This window comes from Nicotiana sylvestris, chromosome 2 (assembly GCF_000393655.2).
Source record: "Nicotiana sylvestris chromosome 2, ASM39365v2, whole genome shotgun sequence".
NCBI lineage: Eukaryota > Viridiplantae > Streptophyta > Magnoliopsida > Solanales > Solanaceae > Nicotiana > Nicotiana sylvestris.
The window spans coordinates 107,159,740-107,184,193 of NC_091058.1; positions in this window are offsets into that span (position 1 = coordinate 107,159,740).

Below are 24,454 nucleotides of genomic sequence, written 5' to 3' on the forward strand. Positions count from 1 at the left end.
AAGGGGAAAGGTCCCCCACACAAAGTTAGACAAGCCACTTACCTCGAATGCTCCAACTCAAGTCTCGATTATAGCTTTACCTCTCGAATTCACCACCCAACCGCTCGAATCTAGTCACAAATTACTTGAATGCATTAATAATTACTATTGGAACTAACCCCAATGCACAAAAATAGTTTTTACAAGGTTTTTCCCAAAAAGGTCAAAAATACCCCCGGACCCACGTGGTCGAAACTCGAGGTTCGGACCAAAACCCTGTTACCCATTCTCCCAGGAATCCAAATATATGTTTTGTTTTGTAATCAGACCCCAAATTGAGGTCCAACTTCTCAATTTGTAGAAAACCTAGGTTCTACCCAAAACACCCAATTTTCCCATGAAAAACTTTGATTTGAAGTTGAAATCATGTTAAAAGATGTTAAGAAGTGAAGAAATTAAGTTAGAAATCACTTGCCAATGGTTTTGGAGAAGAAAAGTTATTTGGAAAATCGCCTCTTAGGTTTTGGGTTTTTGAAAAGTGAAAAATGACCGAGAATTTTCGAACTTGTATACCTTTCTGAGGACCTGGCGCGGACCGCACAAAAATGTGTTGCGGCCGCGCCGAGTGGGAGAAAAATTTGGGGCTTCTCTGAACCCTTCCAGCGCGGACCGCACTATTTTGGTGCGTGGCCACGCTGGTTAACCTGAAACCCCAGCCCTCAGACTCAGCCATGCGGACCGCACAGAAAGGCATTACTGCCGCGCGGCTCCAGCGCGGACCGCGCGGAAATGACCGCGGCCGCGCCTGTGTCTGCAACACCCGAACCTGCATTTTCTTAAGTCCAAGACCTCCCGGGCCCCATTCAAAACTCACCCGAGCCCTCGGGGCTCCAAACCAAACATGCACACAACCTTAAAACATCTTACGGACTTACTCGTGCGATCAAATCGCCAAAATAACATCATATACATAGGATCAAGCCTCAAACACATGATTTTCTGTTATTGTGGATCGGGTCTACCGGTCTTGTGTGGTGACTTTCTGTAGATATGAGACTACAACGGATCTTCTATTGCTCAATATGGTTGATTTTGAGTTTATCCTAGGTATGGAATGGTTGTCTATGTACCATGCCATTCTTGATTGCTATGCCAAGACTATTTCCTTGGCGATGCCCCAGTTTCCCAGATTAGAGTTAAGGAGTTCATCTATTGGTACTTCCAGCAAGGTTATTTCTTTCTTGAAGGCTCGACTTATGGTTGAGAAGGATTGTTTGGTCTATTTGGACTTTGTTCGGGATACTACTACAGAGACTCCCATGCTAGATTCAGTGCCGGTGGTACGAGAGTTTTTCGACGTATTTCCTGCTGATCTAATAGGTATGCTTCGAGATCGGGATATCGATTTTGGCATTGATTTTTGTGCCAGGCATCCATCCTATTTCTACTTCGCCTTATCGCATGGCTCCAAAGGAGCTAAGGGAGTTAAAGGAGCAGCTTCAAGAGTTGCTTAAGAAATGGTTCATCAGACCTAGTGTGTCGCCTAGGTGTTATTTATGAAGAAGAAGGATTGGAGTATTCAGATGTGCATTGATTGCCGCTAGTTGAACAAAGTCACCATCAAGAATAAGTACCCATTAACATGCATTGATGACTTTTTTGACCAGTTGCAGGGTGCCAGGGTGTTCTCTAATATCGACTTGAGATATGGTATCTTTAACTAAAGATTCGTGCTTCGGACGTATCGAAGATGACTTTCCGGACCAGGTATGGGCACTATGTGTTTTTAGTGATGCCTTTTGGTTTGACTAACGCCATGATAACGTTTATGGATTTGATGAATTTGGTGTTTAGGCCGTATCTTGACTCATGTGTCATTGTCTTCATTGATAACTTATTGATCTACTCGCGTAGTAGGGGGAGCACGAGAAACATTTGAGGTTCTTGGGGCAGTTGTGTTATGCCCCGCAGTATTACGATGATGTTACACCCTGTAATATTGTACGTTAAATTTGTCGTAAGGTAATTGTCATTAGTCCAAGGAAAAGATTATTTGGGGATTATAGGGATTATAAGTGATGAGTAAATTTGTGAAGGTAAGAGGGTAAGTAATATCGAAGAAATTGAATTTTTGTCGAAGATTGGAATTTTGAGATAAAATACGACCCGAGTTAAAATGCCCGATATTTATGGACTAGTACCATGCAAGGTACCCCATAGCCTTAATAGTAAGGTGTATAAAGTATATTAAAAATAAGTAAAATTTTAAGTAATTTGAGATAATTTTTAAGTTATGCGGGTAATTGATTAATTACCGGGTAACAGGACATTGCCCGGTTAACTATTAAAATTGGGATAAGATTAAAACCCCACCCCCAAAACGTGGCAGCAACAACCTCCATAATAAATGACTCATTAGTCAATATTGGGAATAGGTGGCAACAAACTGAGAAACAAGTCTTGAAATTCAAAAAAAAGCTACATACTATTATCTTACAAATTAGAAGATATATATCTTCAACACTTAAGAGATTAGGAAGGCTTTTCATAAAATATTCCATTTCAAGAACGTGAACTACTCCATTATATCAAATCTGATTCCATTTCAAAAATGTAATTCCATTCCAAATCTAATTCCATTCCATTCAAACCATAAAGGTGATATAGCAATTTAGCATTCCATTTCATTTAAAGGCTTTAAATAGAAGCAAAAACTCAATTGTTGGAACTAAGATTACATCTCATTTGGTATTTGGTCTTAAGGCCAAAAAAGTGAGAAGCAGAATGACAATTTCATCCAAATTGCAACAAATCAAGCAAAATTTCGTTCCTTAATTTCAAAGCGCAGAAGCTTAATTCGATTTTTAGGGTTCAATCTATGAAGGTTTCCAACGGAATATTATACAGAGTTTTTCCTACTCCAGGTATGTTAAGGCTATCCCTTCTTTCTTTTGTCATGATCTATATACAATATGAACGAAACATGTAAATGCACAAATTCCATAAGTGACTCTACTCATAGAAGTAATAGAAATATCTATGTTCTTTAATTCTCATGTGTCATAATATTTTATCATTTGTTCATGGGTCTCAAAAAAATACGAAAGTTGAAAAGATGTTACTTTATGATATTGCTCAAGAGGCAAAGTGGTCTTATGACCTTCCGAATGATTTTATTGACGTACTTTTCATGCATTGCATTCATGTGCATTGACCCATGACCAGATGGCGTTATATACGCGTATATATGTAAATATATGTATATGGAATGAGAAAAGGTTACGACGTTATATACACACCACCACCTGATCAGCTGGTATTTGATGATGATGTTGCCCACAGTGGCCGAAATATGACTCAAACGGCGTTATATACGCATATATATGTAAGTATGATTCCAACGGCGTTATATACGCGTATATATGTATGTATATATGTATATGGGATATAGGAAAGTTTATGGCATTATATACGCACCACCACCTGACAGCTGGTATACGATGATGATTTTTCCCACAGTGGCCGATATGATATGATGGGATGCCCTCAGAGACTGATGATATTATGAAATATGTACGTAAGCAAAACATGACATTCATACGCATATGCATGACGTTAAAAGTAATTTATGATTTACAAAGTTATTCAGACTTACAGGTTGAGTCATGTACTCTATATGTCTTCCATATCTCTCATGTATTTATTTATGTGCCTTACATACTTAGTACATTATTCGTACTGACGTCCCTTTTGCCTGGGGACGCTAAGTTCATGCCCGCAGATCCCGATAGATAGATCGAGAGCCCTCAAAGTAGGCTATCAACTCAGCGAAAGATGTTGGTGCGCTCCATTTGCTTCGGAGTTGCTCGTTTGGTTAGTATGATTTAGACGTGTATTGTTTGGTATGGCGGGACTCTGTCCCGGCCCTTATGACATTTATGTATTCTTAGAGGCTTGTAGACATATGTCGTGTACATAAAAGATTGTACGGCCTTGTGCGCCTACGTTTTGAGTTTATAAAGGATCATATTGGCCTATTAGGCCCGTATGCATGTGTATATGATGATGTATTAAGAAAGATACGTTACGTTGGTACTCAGATGAGTAAGGTATCGGGTACCCGTCCCAACCCATCGGTTTGGGTCGTGACAAGTTGTACCAGGTGAGGGTATAAAGGTGGATCCCAGGAAGATTGAGGCAGTCTAGGGTAGGCCTTGCCCTACCTTAGTGACCGAGATTAGGAGTATCGTGGGGTTAGCAGGTTATTATAGTTTGTTTGTGAAGGGCTTCTCATCTATTGCAGCACCTTTGACTAGATTGATCTAGAAGGGTGTTCCATTCAGATGGTCCGATGATTGCGAGGCGAGCTTTGAGAAGCTCAAGATCGCTTTAACTACAACACCAGTGTTAGTGTTGCCCTCCGGTTCAGGATGTATATCGTGTATTTCTACGTTTCATGCATTGGCTTGGGTTGTGTATTGATGCAGGAGGGGCGAGTTATTGTATATGCTTCACGTCAGCTAAAGCCCCACGAGAAGAATTGCCCTGTACATGATTTGGAGTTGGCCGCGATGGTTCAAGCTCTCAAGATCTAGAGGCATTATCTTTATGAGGTGTCCTGTGAGGTTTACACCGATCATCACAGCTTGCAGTATTTGTTTAAGCAGAGGGACCTTAATTTGAGGCAGCACAAATGGGTTGAGTTGCTGAAGGACTATGATATTACCATCATTTACCATCTGGGTTGCGGATGCCTTGAGCAGATGTTGATACCCAATTTTTCCCTATATATTTTCAATATGCAAAATAACTTCAAAATAGCATATGTATGAATATATAAGCATGTCCAAGTGTTTTATTAATTTTCCATAATTTTAAAGGTTTAAATTGATTTATTTTCTCCTTTTTATCCATAAAATCCCAATAATTATTTCTAAAATTATTATTTTGGTAATTCATCTATTGTATTTTCATATTTATGCCAAAATATGGCTAATATAAATTTTTACATATTTTTACAATTTTATTTAGTATTTTTAAAGCTAAATTACATATAATTGCAATATTAGCCCCTTTTAAGGTTTAATTAGGTTTTATATTCATAAAATTGGGTTTTGTATTTTTAAATTATTAATTATGTGTTATAAATCATTTAAGCCCTTTTAATTTAGTTTTCAGAAACTATTTACTATTTTTATAAATTAAAAAGGAAAAAACTAGCTATTTAAATAACAACCCCCCTTTGTATTTCAATTCTAGCCCAAATTGGACCCCAATTCCCCCAGCCCAATTTTAATTTTAACCCGACCCTAACACTTTTGAACCCTACCCAAACCCAGATCCCTACCTACCAAATTTAATCTAGGCCGTTGATCATTCATATCAACGACCACCGTTTACCCTTACCTTTTTTAACCCAAATGACCACCGTTTATCCTTACTTTTTTTAACCCAAACGACCACCCTAACCTAAATCATTCTCACCAACCCGCCACCCTTGAATCCTCTTCCTCCCTATTTATCTCTGCAACTTCACTCAAACCCTAGCAGCCGCCACCCAAATCCACCCTAATTCCCTTCAATCCCCACCCAATCCATGGACTCCCATGGCTGTTTGACACGTTTACTTGTCTTCTACGTCCCCTGGTGGCCCGCTTGTGTGATTTCATGGACAGATCTCGAAGAGATTTGATCCAGTCCTTGCTCAACTCCTATCCATGGCCTCTTTCCAGCCATCCATGGCTGTTCGAGTCAGATCCTTGACTTTTCCGGCTAGATCGGTAACTTTTCGAAGTCTTTCTCATCTTTCTGGGTTATCTGAAACCCTAACTTCAAAGGCTTTCCGATTTTCTTTCAGATCCGTCTTAGGTCTGTGTATGTTATGAACCTCTCAAATGTTTTCCTTAAAGGTTTTTCGATTTTTTTCTTCAAAAAACGACTCTTCTTCTTCAACGATTAGGGTTTCACAACATCTTTTAAAAGATCTCTTCAGTGTTGTTTTATGATTTTACTATGTTTAAACGGTTTGTTCATGTTTTTCTTCTACCTGGTTCATTGTGTTAAAACCCTAGGTATTTTTGGTTTTATCCGAGTTTTGAAGTTGTCTTTGTTTGTTTGTAAGTATACTTGTTTCGCTTAAGTTCTTTATGCTTGGATCCTCCTCTTTGTTGACTTATCCATAGTTCTTACCATTTTAAACTCGATTATTGTTAAAACCCTTTCTTGAAAGGTTTTCCTCACTCATTACTGTGAGTTTAAAGGGTTCTTTACTTGTTTCTAACCTTCTTACCTGTTGGTTTGGTTTCTCACTCTGGTTCTATGTGACTACTTGACTTTGATAACTACCATGCTTCTAGTAGGTTCTTTTACTACTGAGTCCTAGACTACTGCTGCTACTACTGTATATTTGTGTTGTTTCTTTTGTCAGTGTGGTTGGCCTTGCATGTATGATACTCTTGTTCATTCTTCTCTATTTACATGGCAAAGTGCAGAATCATGATTCTTTCTTGATTGATCTTGATTTCCTCAAGTTACGACTGATTGCAAAAGTTTTCTTATAAACCCCTAATTCTACCCGTTTGTTTGAGTTGATTGATTCTTTTACTTTATTTGCTGTGATGTTGTACCCCTGCTGAATCCTTTCCCCAATTAAGTATATTTTGTACTTAGACTCAATTATTTACTCTATACTTTTAATATCCCCTATATGGTCAGAAATCAATCTTTCTCAAATTGGTTTTCTTTCCTTAATTATTCCTATCAGTATCCATTTGAACAGTAATTCCTTGATTAAAGAAAAGTACTTGTATTAATTGATTCTGATTGTGATTATTTTCATATTTGTGTTAAAACTTTACTTGTTACCTTATTTTCTACTCGTTTTCAAAACTATAAATACCCTATCCTCTCTTCTCTAAAGGCACGAACAACTGATTTCAAAAACACACACTTACACATTCAAACTCTCTTTTTTTCTCTACTACTTGTGCTACTGCCTTGTCTAGCCGGCTGAAGCCAAGGCTAGGCTTTGGAACTCTAATTGCTTTACTTTTCTGCACTTTGCTCCTTCAACTGGTATGTTCTTAATTTAAATTATGAAACTCAACACCTATGTGTTCCCTTGTTGTCAATCACTGTCTCTTTCTGTACTAACTTAATGGCTCGTGCTGTTTTGTTGTACTGTTTGTTTATTGCTTTACTCAGCATGCTTAAACTTCTGCTCTTCCCTGTTCAAATGTGATCAGCATATTTACTTGTTCCTGTTTATGTCCTTCAACTAGCATGTCTATAATGTACCTAATTCATGACTAATTGTGTGTTTCTGATTTGGGTCCTCTATGTCCCCAACACCTACTCCCCTGTTTTTAACTGCTGAAGCATGTAATTCTCTCTGAACTGGGTTCTGTGTGTGTTGTTGTTGCTCCTACCCCCTTTCCCTTTTCAAAAACTATTTTATTAGTAAATTCTTCTGTTATTTTACCAAACTCACTTCAAGCATGTTGTTTCTAAAATTATTTTCCAACTCAACTCCTTTGAGTCTATGTCAAGCACTCTCACATATACTCTTAGAATACTAGGTTCTACCCCTCTTGTGTGAGCCTTGCCTTGGGACCCCTGAGCTCCCTCTGAACTTTGACACATAAGAGCTGGCCTTTCGACACTGCACTTACTCTTGGTTATGCAATCTGGGTGTGAGCATTGCCCGAGATCCCTTGATTTCCTTAGGGAACTCTGACACACCCAGACATGAGAAAGGTTTTTTGGAACAACATTGGCATTGAAGTGGTTTATTACATAACTCAGAGAGGAAGTCAGGATTAGGCTTCCTATGGTTGTAACTTCTTATTTTGTGCATTTTGTCTTATGTAATTCAATCATTCGGTCTATAATAATTTGTAAACAACTCTGGGGATAGATAGTGCAAAGGGAAGGGGTGACTATGCATGCTCTAGCTATCAAAAGGAGTAGAAAATATGTTATTAGGTTTATATTCCTACTTGCGCAATAGAAACCATGCTTAGGACTCATTTCATACATTAGAGATAATGTTCCCTTAGGACTTATGCTTACTGTTTTCAGCATGTCCATTTCACTATCATATCACTTGTAAAACCCTCCGTTAATTGTGTTAATAACCGGTATTTCTGTGATCATGTTCTTATTGCTATGCACACTTAGAGATCCTGTTTTAGGCTTAAACAACACTAACAAACATATCATTTCTGCATATCCTAGAAATCATGTTTAAATGTTGTAATATTTGTGCATATAGAAATCCTACTTAGGATTCTGCATCATTCTGCATCTCTGTACATTAGATACCATGTCTTTAGGATTTCATTTTATATTCGCTTAATCTCGCTTGGGCTAACTATGAATTCAAAAAAGGAATAAAATAATTTTACTCAGTTTTTACAATCAACTGGCAATAATTCTATGTGCTGAACACCTATAACAACAGGTTTTTTAGGTAATAAAAACCATCTTAATAATTCGGAACAACTACTGCCTTGTTTTGCGCCTAGGAAAGCCTTAGGTAATAACCTGAATAAAATGGGAACTGCCTTTGTTTAATTATCAACTACTACAACCAGCAGCCAAGCCTGATTCAGACTTCTTTTCTGAGTTATATAATGAATCTGGTTCTGAATTAAACACCATGCTTAGGATTTTAAAATCAGACCTTAACTATGTATAAGTCGTGCCGTCTATGTGCATTGTTTGCGGAGGTATAACTAAGCCTGCTATCTTCTTATATGTTTCCCCCTTAATTGCGGTCTTATATGTTTTGTATATCGCTTTAGCATTTTTACCTTTAAACCTGAGGGTTGCCTACAACCTCTTTCTTATAGGAATAGGCATCCTAAAATTCCTCCGGGACTGATAGGAAGGGACGGGTAGCAGCATGCAATAAGAGTCGAGACCAATCATCACTCTAATTACCTTCACATGATGGGAAATGGTAGATATGGATATGATGACTGGTGCGCTAATAGCACGTGTATCCCCTCTTCTAAGGAGTGTCATACCGGGTATTGCATTGATGTGATCCATATTACGAACAAACCTAGGACACCCTCTTTTATTTTTATAAGTACGCTTAGATTATAACTCTTTCAAAATCTAGCCTTTCAATAATTGTTTCCAAACAATTGTGCATTTAAACTTAAATCCCCTCTTATTTAAGCCTTACTTGTTTATTTGCTAATTGCATAAATTCACAAAAACTGTCTGGCCGGGAACCACACTAGTGGATCCTGAGGGGTGCTTAACCCCTTCCCCTTAGGATAATTTCAAGCCCTTACCCTATCTCTGGTTATCAAACATAGTTGTAGTTGAACCTTATAGGTGCCCTAACGCACCTTAAAAACCGTTAGCTGGCGACTCTTCAAGTACCCAATTCCCAAAAGGAAATGAGTCATCACACCCGATGAATGTCAAAACCCGGACTCCTCCCCGCGAAAGGGAAAAAAGGGGGCGCGACAGCATGACAACTCTGCTGGGGATTTTTAGGCTTTTACCATTTCAGATTGTTCTTGTGAATTTGTACCTCCCTATGTGCAATTACTTGTTTAAATTTCTTTAAGCATTTAATTTCTTTTTCAAAAGCTAAACTGACGTATCTTCCTTGTTTCTTTCCTTTATTATTGCTTTAAATTATAAAACTGTTGTATTTATCGCTTTCTTAACGTGCAAATACATGTCAACATGCTTTTAATTATTGCATTATCATGCTCAACATCATACTCCACTCATTCCAAACAAATACTATAGCAACGCTTTAATGAGTGGTTGTGCCCTTCCTATATCATTACCCCTAAATTCGGAAAGGCATATTTGTGGTAAAACTAGTCGATCAGTAGTGTAATCGACAGTTCCGTGCCTTCCCCCTTGAGTTGTCCGCTTAAGGGTACCCGTCTAAAACCTTATAGAAAATTTGCTCTGTTCAAATTGTGCATGCATCATGGTCAAACCTAGTCGGGTCAGTTATGTTGTCCACATAATGATTCTTTAAGATAGCGTTGTCCAAAAGTCCACTGGGTTTCCCTAAACCCAAACAGACATCATCACATTCTATGCATTTATTTGGAGAACTAAATACTTCATGCTAATTGTTGATATTAAATAGCCGAGTTTGGTGGGGGTAAGGGCCTAACCTTATTTAACTTGCAGAAAATGAAGCACGAGGTCTCCAGTTTCGGTATGATTAGCATGCCCCACTCTTGCTAGACTGGTGGAGGAGTCTTCCGTCAAATGACCAAATCAATGAGTGGAAACAGAGGGCCGTCAAGCTAGCGAGAAGTTGGAATATCTGGAATACAGCCTGCGGGAATTGGAAGGAAAAGTGAGGAAGAGAGTCGCCGATTGCCAAGACGCTGAGGGAAATGAAGGAGAACATTTAGAAAAGGCATTTTTACTGGTGAACCTACGCGAACTGGAGGATTTGATCAATGAGGTTCAACCTGAGGAAGGTCCTTCTAGGACCAAATAGATAGGAATTTACTTTTTTGCTTTATGAATGTAATAAGGCCAATGACCATTAGTGACTTTTATTTCTTGTTTATTTAGTGTCATTTTGGGATTCGCCTATCTTTATCAATAAAATCAGGCATTTAGCATTAAAATTTCTCCAAGTCTATTTGTCGCTAGGCCTACCTCGGGCACAAAGAGGTTCCCAAATTAGGACACGCTTTACATTCCTGCTCTATATGTTTAAATATTGCAGTACTTTTCATAATCCTCACTGACTTGATTACCTTTTGTTTTTATTTTTGTTTTTATTATTCCCCTCCCCAAAGGTTAGTTCGTGCATTCTGGCATCGTCATCTTATTTCACAAGATCCAGGGGCCCTCCACCCACTCCTTCTCTTAGTCCTGTCAAAAGAAAGAACAAAGGCAAGATGGAAGATTTGAACAACATCAGGAAGGAGAATACGACTGAACGGGTAGAGGCCACTAATAGCCAGGGTATTCGGGTTCCAAACGAGAATGTGTCACAACTTGAGCAGAAACTGCTAAAATTCCAAGAAGAGCTCGATCAGGTTCGGAATCTGGCAAACCTGTCATTTTCCCTCAACACCCCAGATATCAACTTCCCCAACGCTCAAAACCCTACACATCCTCAAAATATCCTAAAACAGCATAATCATCCCGATCCTCACCATCACGCTGCTCCACCAAAGAACCAATGTAACACTTGCCATACCCCAAACAACACTCCACTACTCATTCCAGAATCTCGGAACTCCACAAATGACCATTTCCACACACTAGGCCACCATAACACTTATATCCACGTGGGATATGAATACACCTGGGAGGAATTCAATAGATGGTCGCCTCCATGGCGCGGTCCTTACTATCCACTAGAGTAACCAATACCGCATCTGGAGCAGACTTTCCAACAGGCTAACATTATTTATGGGTCAGATGAAGAAGAAGCACTTGCAGCGGTAAAGAACTTGTTTCTGGAGGACAATGATATGTACTGTTGTGTTGTTCTCGAGGAGGAGGGGGAGGAAGTCCCTTCCATACAAGCTGTAAGGGGCATATCTCAAGAATTGGACTATCAGAACAACCAAAGCCCGACGTGCCTCGAGGTAGCAAGGCTAAAACAAGAATTATTCATTGTTTTTACTAAATGATTTTCTTTTCGCATTTTCAATTCCCGCAATAAGATCATTAATGTCCAAACAGTTATTCAACTTATCAAAAGCATTTTGATTTTTCTTTTGAATTAATATTTATTGCTATCGTTTTCTTTCCTTACATTACCAATACAACATTACAATTACTTATCTTAATGAACCAATGACTGTGACATGCAATGAGACGACGCAACAAACGGATATTGATTTAGAGGAAGATGACATACCTGACGAGATTTTCAAAGAAGTTGAGAACTTTGAGAACAGGCCTAAGTCCAACCTGGACGAGACTAAAATTGTCAACCTGGGAGATGCATAAAACATCAAGGAAACACGACTCAACGTTCACCTGGTCATATGATGACATGAATGGTCTGAGTACGTCTATTGTGGCTCATAAACTGCCAACCGATCCAATGTGTCAACCGGTAAAGCAAAAGCTCAGAAAGTTCAAGCCTGATATGAGTTTGAAAATCAAGGAAGAAGTCACCAGCAGGTAAAAACTATGGTTCTCAGGGTAGTAGAATACCTGAGATGGTTAGACAACATTGTGCCAGTGCTAAATAAGGATGGGAAGGTCAGAGTCTGCGTCGACTACCGAGATCTCAACCGGGCCAGTCCGAAAGATGACTTCCCTTTGCCGAACATACACATCCTGATTGAAAATTGCGCCAAGCATGAGTTGCAGTCATTTGTAGATTGTTTCGCTGGTTATCATCAGATCTGGATGGATGAAGAAGATGCTGAGAAAACGGCTTTTATTACGCCATGGACAATGTACTGTTACAAGATGATGTCGTTCGGCCTGAAGAATGTAGGGGCCACCTACATGAGGGCCATGACTACCATTTTCCATGATATGATACACAAAGAGATAGAGGTATATGTGGACGATGTTATTATCAAATCTAAGAAGGCCACTAATCACATGGGAGATCTGAGGAAGTTCTTCAATAGATTACGAAGGTACAACTTGAAACTAAACCCCGCGAAGTGCGCATTTGGGTTTCCTGCTGGGAAATTGCTTGGGTTTATTATGAGTCGCCGGGGAATAGAACTGGACCCATCGAAAGTCAAAGCCATTCAGTAACTACCACCGCCAAAGAACAAGAAAGATGTGATGAGTTTCTTGGGAAGGCTTAACTACATCAACCGATTCATAGCACAGTCTACAATTATCTGTGAGCCAATCTTTAAGATGTTGAAGAAGGACGCAGCTACCAAATGGACCGATGACTGCCAAAAGGCCTCCGACAGAATCAAGGAATACTTGTCAACACCGCAAGTCTTAGTCCCGCCCAAGCCAGGTAGACCCTTATTACTCTACCTTGCAGTGTTAGATGGAGCTTTTGGCTGCGTTCTGGGGCAGCATGATGAAACGGGGAGGAAGGAGCAAGCCATTTGTTATCTCAATAAGAAGTTCACCCCGTACGAGGCCCGGTACTCTCTATTGGAATGCACCTGTTGTGCTTTGACTTGGGTAGCTCAGAAGCTGAGACATTACTTCTGTGCCTATACTACATATCTTATATCGAGAATGGATCCTTTGAAATATATCTTTCAGAAGCCCATGCCCACCGGCAAGCTGGCCAAGTGGAAAATACTATTGAGTGAGTTCGACATTGTCTACGTAACTCAGAAAGCGGTCAAGGGACAAGCACTGGCAGACCACCTCGCCGAGAATCCCATGGATGGAGAATACGAACCCCTGAAAACATATTTTCCTGATGAAGAGGTATCATTCATAGGAGAAGACATCACAGAATCCTATGACGGTTGGAGAATGTTCTTTGATGGAGTGGAAAACTTCAAAGGAGTTGGCATAGGAGCAGTCCTAGTACCAGAAATCGGTCAGCATTATCCGATGTCTGCCAAACTCAGGTTCCCGTGCACCAACAATATGGCTAAGTATGAAGACTGCATCTTAGGACTCAAAATGGCCATTGACATGAACGTTCAAGAGTTGATAGTGATTGGAGATTCAGACCTACTTACACATCAAGTGCGAGAAGAATGGGCAACCAAGAACACTAAGATTGTCCCGTATCTGCATCATGTACAGAAATTGAGAAAAAGGTTCACGAAGACGGAATTCCATCATGTTCCCAGAGTCTAGAATGAGTTTGCCGATGCATTGGCTACCTTATCATCAATGATACAACATCCAGACAAGAATTTCAGTGATCCCATTCCAGTGAAGATCCATGATCGGCCAGCTTACTGTGCCCATGTTGAAGAAGAAGCAGACGGAAAGCCTTGGTTTCATGATATCAAGGAATATTTGGCAAAAGGAAAGTACCCAGAGCTTGCAAATCCTACTCAAAAACACACACTTCAGAGATTGTCCAACAACTTCTTTCACAGCGGAGAAATCCTGTATAGGAGGGCTCCTGATTTGGGACTATTAAGATGTGTTGACCCGAAGGAAGCATCCAGGCTACTAGAGGAAATTCATGCTGGGACCTGCGGTCCACATATGAACGGTTTTGTCTTAGCAAAAAAGATACTCCGGGCTGGTTACTTTTGGATGACTATGGAACGGACTGCATCCAGTATGTTCGGAGATGCCACTGCTGTCAGATACATACAGACATGATAAAGGTACCTCCAAACGAGCTCAACGCAACAAGCTCCCCATGGCCGTTCACCGCTTGGGGAATGGATGTTATTGAACCAATTGAGTTTGCCGCTTCCAATGGACACATGTTTATCTTAGTAGCCATCGACTATTTCACTAAATGGGTCGAAGCCGCATCTTACAGAGCAGTGACTAAGAAAGTCGTGGCAGACTTTGTCCGCGACCACATTGTTTGTCGATTTGGAATTCCAAAGTTAATCATTACTGATAATGGCTCCAACCTCAACAACGACTTGATGAAAGCTATGTGTGAAACTTTCAAGATCAGACACAAGAATTCCATAGCCTACAGGCCTCAAATGAATAGAGTCGTAGAAGCCGCCAACAAGAATATCAAGAAGATATTGAGGAAAATGATAGAGAAGCATAAACAGTGGTACGAGAAGTTATCATTTGCTCTATTGGGGTATCGCACCACAGTCTGCACATCAATCGGGGCAACCCCCTATATGCTGGTTTATGGTACAGAGGCTGTCATTCCCACTAAGGTAGAAATTACTTCCCTACGGATTATGCAGGAAGCTGAGCTCAACGACGCAGAATGGGTAAAGAGTCGTTATAAGAAGTTAGCCCTTATAAACGGAAAGAGAATGAATGCAGTTTGTCATGGTCAACTCTATCAGAACAGAATGTCCAAAGCCTTCAACAAGAAAGTCAAACCAAGATAGTTCACACCGGGGCAGCTGGTGTTAAAGAAAATTTTTCCGCATCAAGACGAAGCCAAAGGGAAATTCTCTCCCAACTGGCAGGGTCCATACATGGTTCACCGGGTTCTGATAGGAGGAGCCCTCATACTTGCAGAAATGCACGGAGAAGTTTGGCCAAAGTCGATTAATTCAGATGCAACCAAGCGTTACTATGTGTAATCTTTATGCTTCCCTTATATGATGTAAATTGAACTACGCCTGACCTGATTCCCGTTTAAGAGGGGATACGTAGGCAGCCCTATGGTTTTGGTCACAATTTAATAAAAATTTCATTTACCCCACAATTGAAAAATGGGGCAGAATTTTGAGGAGGACCCTCAAAATTCCGTTAGTAGGAGAGGTCACAATGTCTTGAACTACGTCGCAGTCGTCAGTTCATCTAAAAATTATTTTAATTATACACTTATGTCATATCTTTACAAAAGAATGCATGTTTATTATTGAAACTGCTTTGTTTAGCAACGCTACCCCAATGATATAGACGATATCACCGGATCAAAGCCGAACAAGTCAAGCAAAGCCAGCGGGAATACGAACTAACCCTTCCCCTTACAAAACTCACGATTTTTCTTTGGATGCATGCACTAGGATTGCGAAATCATTAAATATATTGTACGCCCATGGAACAAACGTTGTTCAAGAGTACGACTCTCCGAACCGTTGCACTTTCCAAACATTTACTATCAGCACACACAACTAATGCTTCATAGTCACAATGCTCCCAGTAATCACAATGCCGCAATCTGCTATCAGCTAAAAAAATTCTACTATCATTCGTTATTTTATTTTCTTGCATAAGGCTACCATTCTGCCTTTTGAGACTAAACACTATCTCCATCTGCATTCACATTGCATAAGGCTATCATTCCGCCTTCCAATTTGCATAAGGCTACCATTCTGCCTTCCAATTTGCATAAGGCTACTATTCTGCCTTTCTAGGTTAAGCTCTACCTCCATCTGCATTCACATTGCATAAGGCTACAATTCTACCTTCCAATTTGCATAAGGCTACCATTCTGCCTTCCGAGACTTAATGTTGTCTCCATCTGCTTTCGCATTGCATAAGGCTACCATTCTGCCTTCCGAGACTAAATGCTGTCTCCATTTGCATTCTTGCATAAGGCTATCATTCTGCCTTCCGAGGTTAAGCTCTACCTCTCTCTGCATTTGCACTTTACATAAGGCTATCATTATACCTTCCGATGCTAAGCTTTGCCTCTAGTTTTCTTCAAAATTAAGCACCACCTCAAGCGCTATTTTTGCTTTTCTTACGGGCTAAGATCTGCCCTTCAATTTGCAAGACTAAGTTATGTCTTGTCCGCATCATGCTACTGCATCTTTCATGGGCTGAAATATCGCCAACTCATCCAAAGGCGTCATCGTTCGGAGGCACCATCTTCATAGCTCGAGAACACCATGTCATGGTCTGAGGATCTCTTTCAATCTTTTGCATATCATTATTCAAAGGCATCATGGTTCGGAGGCACCATCCTCATAGCCCAAGATCATCATTTCATGGCCTACGAATCCCTTATCATACGCTTCATGGCCCAGGACATCATGGTCTAGAGGCGTCATCCTCATCGTCCAAAGACAACATTCATGGTCCGACGAGAATTTGCATCATGTTTAAATTTATCACAATATGCGCTTGTATTTTTTCTAATTGCAGGTAAACCAGCGAGCAACTGCCCTCCCAGCGGGAGTGATCCTGCTCTAGTTCCCGCAGCCATATCAGACCTAACCATTCCGTAAGCCGCTCACTCACCCGGCCCTAAACGTTGCATCCGTTCTTGAAATATGTTCATCGGCAATAATCCGCATGTGAATCCTGAACTACATACGACCTGATTCTTGTAAAACTAGGGATATGTAGGCAGCTCAAAAGCTAGGGTGCGGCCTAAACCTCTTCAACCCCTTTCGCTCGGTCAAAATTGGCCATCATATCTTTATTCGACAACTCTTTCATCCTTCCGGGGTAAAGAGGGGCAGCTGTTGATACCCAATTTTTCCCTATATATGTTCAATATGCAAAATAACTTCAAAATAGCATATGTATGCATATATAAGCATGTACAAGTGTTTTATTATTTCTCCATAATTTTTAAAGATTTAAATTGATTTATTTTCTCCTTTTTATCCATAAAATCCCAATAATTATTTCCAAAATTATTCTTTTGATAATTCATCTATTGGATTTTAATATTTATGCCAAAATATGGCTAAGGTATTTTTTTTGACATATTTTAATAATTTTATTTAGTATTTTTAAAGCTAAATTGCATATAAAGTAAGTTACGACTGATTGCAAATGTTTTCTTGTAAACCCCTAATTCTACCCGTTTGTTTGAGTTGATTGATTCCTTTCCTTTATTTGTTGTGATGTTGTACCCTTGCTGAATCCTTTCCCCAATTAAGTATATTTTGTACTTAGACTCAATTATTTACTCTATACTTTTAATATCCCCTATATGGTCAGAAATCAATCTTTCTCAAATTGGTTTTCTTTGCTTAATTATTCCTATCAGTATCCGTTTGAACAGTAATTCCTTGATTACAGGAAAGTACTTGTATTAATTGATTCTGATTGTGATTATTTCCATGTTTGTGTTAAAACTTTACTTATTACCTTATTTTCTACTCATTTTCAAAACTATAAAAACCCTACCCTCTCTTCTCTAAAGGCACAAACAACTGAGTTCAAAAACACACACTTACACATTCAAACTCTCTTTTTTTCTCTACTACTTGTGCTACTACCTTGTCTAGCCAGCTGAAAGCCAAGGCTAGACTTTGGAACTCTGATTGCTTTACTTTTATGCACTTTGCTCCTTCAACTGGTATGTTCTTAATTTAAATTCTGAAACTCAACACCTATGTGTTCCCTTGTTGTCAATCACTGTCTCTTTCTCTACTAACTTAATGGCTCATGCTGTTGAGTTGTACTGTTTGTTTATTGCTTTACTCAGCATGCTTAAAATTCTACTCTTCCCTGTTCAAATGTGATCAACATATTTACTTGTTCCTGTTTATGTCCTTCAACTAGCATGTCTATGTTGTACCTAATTCATGACTAATTGTGTGTTTCTGATTTGGGTCCTCTATGTCCCCAACCCCTACTCCCCTATTTGTAACTACTGAAGCATGTAATTCTCTCTGAACTGGGTTCTGTGTGTGTTGTCGCTCCTACCTCCTTTCCCTTTTCAAAAACTGTTTTATTAGGAAATTCTTCTGCTATTTTACCAAACTCACTTCAAGCATGTTATTTCTAAAACTATTTTCCAACTCAACTCTTTTGAGTCTATGTCAAGCACTCTCACATACTCTTAGAATACTAGGTTCTGCCCCTCTTGTGTGACCCTTGCCTTGGACCCTTGAGCTCCCTCTGAGCATAGACACATAATAGCTGGCCCTTCCACACTACACTTACTCTTGGTTATGCAATCTGGGTGTGAGCACTGCCCGGGATCCCTTGAGGTCCTTAGGGAACTCTGACACACCCAGACATGAGAAAGGTTTTTTGGAACAACATTGGCATTGAAGTGGTTTATTACATAACTTAGAGAGGAAGTCAGGATCAGGCTTCCTATGGTTGTAACTTCTTATTTTGTGCATTTTTTCTTATGTAATTCAATCATTCGGTCTGTAATAATTTGTAAACAACTCTGGGGATTGATAGTGGAAAGGGAAGGGGTGACTATGCATGCTCTAGCTATCAAAAGGAGTAGAAAATATGTTATTAGGTTTATATTCCTACTTGCGCAATAGAAACCATTCTTAGGACTCATTTCATACATTAGAGATCATGTTCCCTTAGGACTTACGCTTACTGTTTTCAGCATGTCAATTTCACTATCATATCACTTGTAAAACCCTCCGTTAATTATGTTAATAACCGGTATTTCTGTGATCATGTTCTTATTGCTATGCACACTTAGAGATCCTGTTTTAGGCTTAAACAACACTAACAAACATATCATTTCTGTATATCCTAGAAATCATGTTTAAATGCTGTAATATTTGTACATATAGAAATCCTACTTAGGATTCTGCATCATTCTACATCTCTGTACATTAAATACCATGTCTTTAGGATTTTATTTTATATTCGCTTAAGCACGCTTGGGCTAACTATGAATTCAAAAAAGGAATAAAATAATTTTACTCAGTTTTTACAATCAACTGGCAATAATTCTATGTGATGAACACCTATAACAACATGTTTTTAGGTAATAAAAACGGTCTTAATAATTTAGAACAACTACTGCCTTGTTTTGCACCTAGGCAAGCCTTAGGTAATAACCTGAATAAAATGGGAATTGGCTTTGTTTAATTACCAACTGCTACAACCAGCAGGCAAGCCTGATTGAAACTTCTTTTATGAGTTATCTAATTAATCTGGTTATGACTTAAACACCCTGCTTAGGATTTTAAATTCAGACCTTAACTGTGTATAAGTCGTGCTGTCTATATGCATTGTTTGCGGAGGTATAACTGAGCCTTCTATCTACTTACATGTTTCCCTTTTAATTGCGGTCTTATATATTTTGTATGTCGCTTTAGTATTTTTACCTTTAAACCTGAGGGTCTGCCTAAAACTTCTTTCTTATAGGAATAGGAGTCCTAAAATTCCTTTGGGACTGATAGGAAGGGACGAGCAGCAGCATGCAATAAGAGTCGAGACCAATCATCACTCTAATTACCTTCACGGGGTGGGAAAGGGTAGATATGGATATGATGACCGGTGTGCTAATACCATGTGTATCCCCTCTTCTAAGAAGTGTCATACCGGGTATTGCATTGATGTGATCCATATTATAAACAAACCTAGGACACCCCGTTTTATTTTTATAAGTACGCTTAGATTATAACTCTTTCAAAATCTAGCCTTTCAATAATTGTTTCCAAACAATTGTGCATTTAAACTTAAATCCCTTCTTATTTAAACTTACTTGTTTATTTGCTAATTGCACAAATTCACAAAAACTATCTGGCCGGGAACCACACTAGTGGATCCTGAGGGGTACCTAACACCTTCCCCTTAGGATAATTTCAAGCCCTTACCCTATCTCTGGTTATCAAACATAGTTGTAGTTGAACCTTATAGGTGCTCTAACGCACCTTTAAAACCGTTAGGTGGTGACTCTTCAAACACCCAATTCCTAAAAGGGAATGAGTCATCTTACCCCATAAATGTTGAAACCTAGACACCTCCCCGCGAAAGGGAAAAAAGGGGGCACGACAGCAGAAAGGTTGAGAGTATGGGTAGTTTTGCAGTCATTTCGGTAGAGGAGAGGCCATTGGCTTTGGACATTCACTCCTTAGCTAACAGACTTATGAGGTTGGATATTTCAGAGCCAAGTCGAGTTCTTGCATATATTTTAGCTTAGTCTTCATTACTTGAGCGGATCAAGGCTCGTCTGTACGATGATCCACACTTGTTGGTTCCTAGAGAGACAATACTATAGGGTGGTTCCAAGGAGGTTACTATTGGCGAGGATGGTTTACTGCGCTTCCAGGTCGCCTATGTGTTCCTAATGGGGATGGGTCGAGGAAGAAGATTTTAGAGGAGGCATACAATTCTCAGTATTCTATTCATCCAAGTGCTGTGAAGATGTATCGCGACCTGAGGCATCATTATTAGTGGTGGCGGATAAAAAAATACATAGTTGAGCATGTAACGAGATGTATAAATTGCCACCAGGTTAAGTATGAGCACTAGAGGCCAAGTAACCTGCTCCAACAGATGGTTATACCAGAGTGGAAGTAGGAGCGCATCACTATGGACTTCGTAGTTGGGTTGTCGCGGACGATGCGGAAGTTTGATGTCGTTTGGGTCATTGTCAACAGTCTGACCAAGTCGACAAACTTTATTTTCCGTTGGTGGCTACTTACTCTTCAGAGAGGTTGGCCCAGATTTACATTCAGGAGATTGTCCTGTTGCATGGTGTGCCTGTTTTTATCATTTCAGATAGAGGCCCTCAGTTCACTTCGCATTTGTGGAGAGCAGTATAGAGCGAGTTGGGTAGCCGAGTAGAGCTCAGCACGACCTTTCATCTGCAAACCGATTGGCAGTTGGAGCACACAATTTAGATTATTGAGGACATACTCATGGCATGCATTATTAACTTCGGAGGGCAGTGGGATAGATTTTTGCCCTTTCCCGAGTTTGCTTATAACAACAGTTATCAGTTCAACATCAAGATGGCTCCATTTGAGGTTTTATATGGTCAGCGATGTCATTCTCCCATCGGATGGCTTGAGCCCCACAAGGCTAGGTTATATGGCACAGATTTAGTGAATGATGCCTTGGATAAGGTAAAGTTGATTCCGGAGTGACTTCGCATAGCACAGTCGAGACAGAAGAATGACGTGGATCAAAAGGTGCGTGATTTTTCATTTATGGTGGGTGAGAAGTTTCTCTTGAAAGTCTCGCCGATGAAGGGTACCATGAGGTTCAGAAAGAAGGGAAAGTTGAGTCCAAAGTTTATTGGCCCATTTGAGTTGTTGAGGCGAGTTAGGGAGGTTTCTTAAGAGCTTGCTTTGCCTCCCAGTCTATCGGCAGTTCATCTGGTCTTCCATGTGTCTATGCTTTGAAAATACCATGTTGACAGGTTGCATATGTTATATTACACCACAGTTTAGCTAGATGAGAGTTTAGGTTATGGGGAGGAGCCAATTGCCATTGTTGACAAGCAGGTTCGCCAGAAGAGGTCCAAGAAGATTTTTATGGTAAAGGTCCAGTAGAGAGGTTAACCAGTCAAAGAGGCAACTTGGGAGGCCGAGGAGGACATGCGAGGCAGATATCCACACTTATTCAGCACTCCATGTATGATTCTAGGCCAGTTCAAGAATGAACAAAGAGGTTGAGAATGTAACGATCTGACCGATTATTTTGCTTTCTAAATCCTCATTCCCTTAATTAAGACTCCTCGTATGTGCTTTTACTATCTTATGACTTGCGGGGATGGTTGGTTAATCTTTGGAAAGGTTCTGGTTAAAATCGGAACATTTAGTTCCTTAATAGTGGCCTAAGGATGGCCAAATTTGACTTTGATCAACATTTTGAGATAACAACCTCGGATCCGGGAATTGATGGTTCCAATAGTTTTGTATGATGATTTTGTACTTGGGCGTGTCTTCGGATCGAGTTTCGGGTGACCTAAGAGCGTTTCGACGCTTAATTTCGAAAGGTGGCACACTGAAGGTTTTCAAGTTCTTTAAATTTGGTTTGAAGTATACTTTGGTGTAATCGAGTTCTGTTTGGATTTCGAGCCTAGAAATAGGTCCGTATGGTGATTTATGACTTGTGCGTAACATTTGGCATCAGTCCGAGTTGTCTACGTACATTTCGATGTGTTTGGAGTTGGTTGAAATGAGTTTGAAGCTTAGAAGTTGATTAATGAGGTTTTGAGGTACTATTCTTGATTCCGGTGTTGTTTTATATGTTTCAAGGTTTCGAGTAAGTCCCCAATGTGTTTATGGACTTAACGGTGCATTTGGATGAGGTCCTGGTTGGCTCAGGTGTGTTTAGGACCACCCGGAGCATGTTTGAATTCGGCTGAAACTGCTCGTGTGCTTCGTGATCGCGAAGAAGGAAAATTGGAGGGACAGCTGATTGCCCTACGCGATTGCGAAGAAGGGAACACAATTGCGAAGGTTGGCCTGGTAGTGCTTCGCAAACGCGGAGGTCCAACGACGATCGTCAAGAGGAAATGGAGGAGTTGGGCAGGGAGGCCTTTGGCCTTCGCGAATGCGACTTGGTGATCGCGAACTAGAAGTCTGTGTAGTGGTTCATCGCGAATGGGAATGCCTAGCAGCGATTACGAAGAAGTTTTGTGGGCAGTGGCAGTTTTGGCCTTCGCGATCGCAAGGCATTTTCCGCAATCGTGAAGAAGGGATCACTGGGCACACTTGAATTTAATACTAGACTTAGTCCATTTTCTCTCATTTTCCACGTGGTCTTGGACGATTTTGAGAGCATTTTGTGGGGGATTTTCATCAACATCAAGAGGTAAGTGATTCATATCAATTCTTGAGTTAGATATACGGATTATGAATAGATTTAACATAAAATTAAAGGAAAATTTGTGGGACTTTGTTGGAACCTAGGGTTTGGTAAAACAAATGAGATTTGACTACAAAAGTGATTATGGAATTGGGAAAAAATTATATATTTGAGTTCGTGAAGTTATGGGTAATATTTATCTTCGAAAATATTTGGAATCCGGGCATGTGGGCCCGGGGTGATTTTTGTAGACTTTCCAGATTGGGTTGGGAAATTCGTTTAGTAGCTAAATTATGAACTTTTGAGCATATATTTATTAGTTTATACTGCTTTTTATTAGTTCGGAGTCCTCAACGTTGTTTGAGGAGTTCTACTTGTTGTGGGGTGCTACGTAAACACGAGGTGACGAGAATCCGTACGTAACTATATTCATGATAAGTCTGGGTAGACTTAGATTCACATCACGCCTTTAATTGTGCCATTTGTACCTATTATGTGTATTGATTTTCTTGATTATGACTGAGATTGAGGATTTTAATAAAGATACCGACTTAGCTTCTTACTTTGAAAAAATTGGGAAATATTTGATAAACTGTGGATCTGTACCTTCTCGACTCACATGTACTTCTGCGAGCGAGGTAAATTTCTTTACTCTTATGGGATCGGGCCGTTCGCCTCGGTAGTGTAATAAATTACTCTTATAGGATCGGGCCGTTCATCTCGGCAGTATGGTAACACTATTCTTATAGTATCGAATCGCACCCCTCGTCAGTACTGAGTACCAATATTCCTATGGGATCGGGCTATTTGCCTCGGTATCTTCGTGCTTAATACTTGACTTGATTTGGTTTGGTAAAAATTGAGTTAGCGCCTTCAAGGCCAGTTATGACATGTTTAGTGATTTAATATAGAATCATGTGTGGAATTACCAAAATTACTTTTATTTGCTTTGTTGCTATTTGTTGTACATTCACCATGTCTACTTTATGTATTTCTATTACTATTTGACCACTAGTAAGTGTCAAGTCGACCCCTCGTCACTACTTCTTCGAAGTTAGACTAGATACTTACTGGGTACGCATTGTTTTTCGTACTCACGCTACATTTCTGCACTGAATGTGCAGGTACTAAGACAGGTACTACCAGTGGTCATATGGGCGCGTATTCGCACTTCTACGGAGACTTAGTGGTGAGCTGCTTGCCTTGCCTCGGTCTGCAGCACCAGAGTTTCCCTCTACTTTATCTATTATTTCTGTCTACTACCTTTCATACAATAATTGTATTTGGAGAGGTATGAGACACTTAGTCTCTTTTGAGTAAGCTTAAGTTGGAAAAGTCAACCGAATGTTGACTTATGTGTAGGAGGTATCAAATTTGGATTTTTATGTTTTGGTTAGCTCCGTTAGGTGATTTTGGACTTGGGAGCGCATCCGGAATGTATTTTGGAGGTCCGTGGAAGATTAAGCTTGAATTG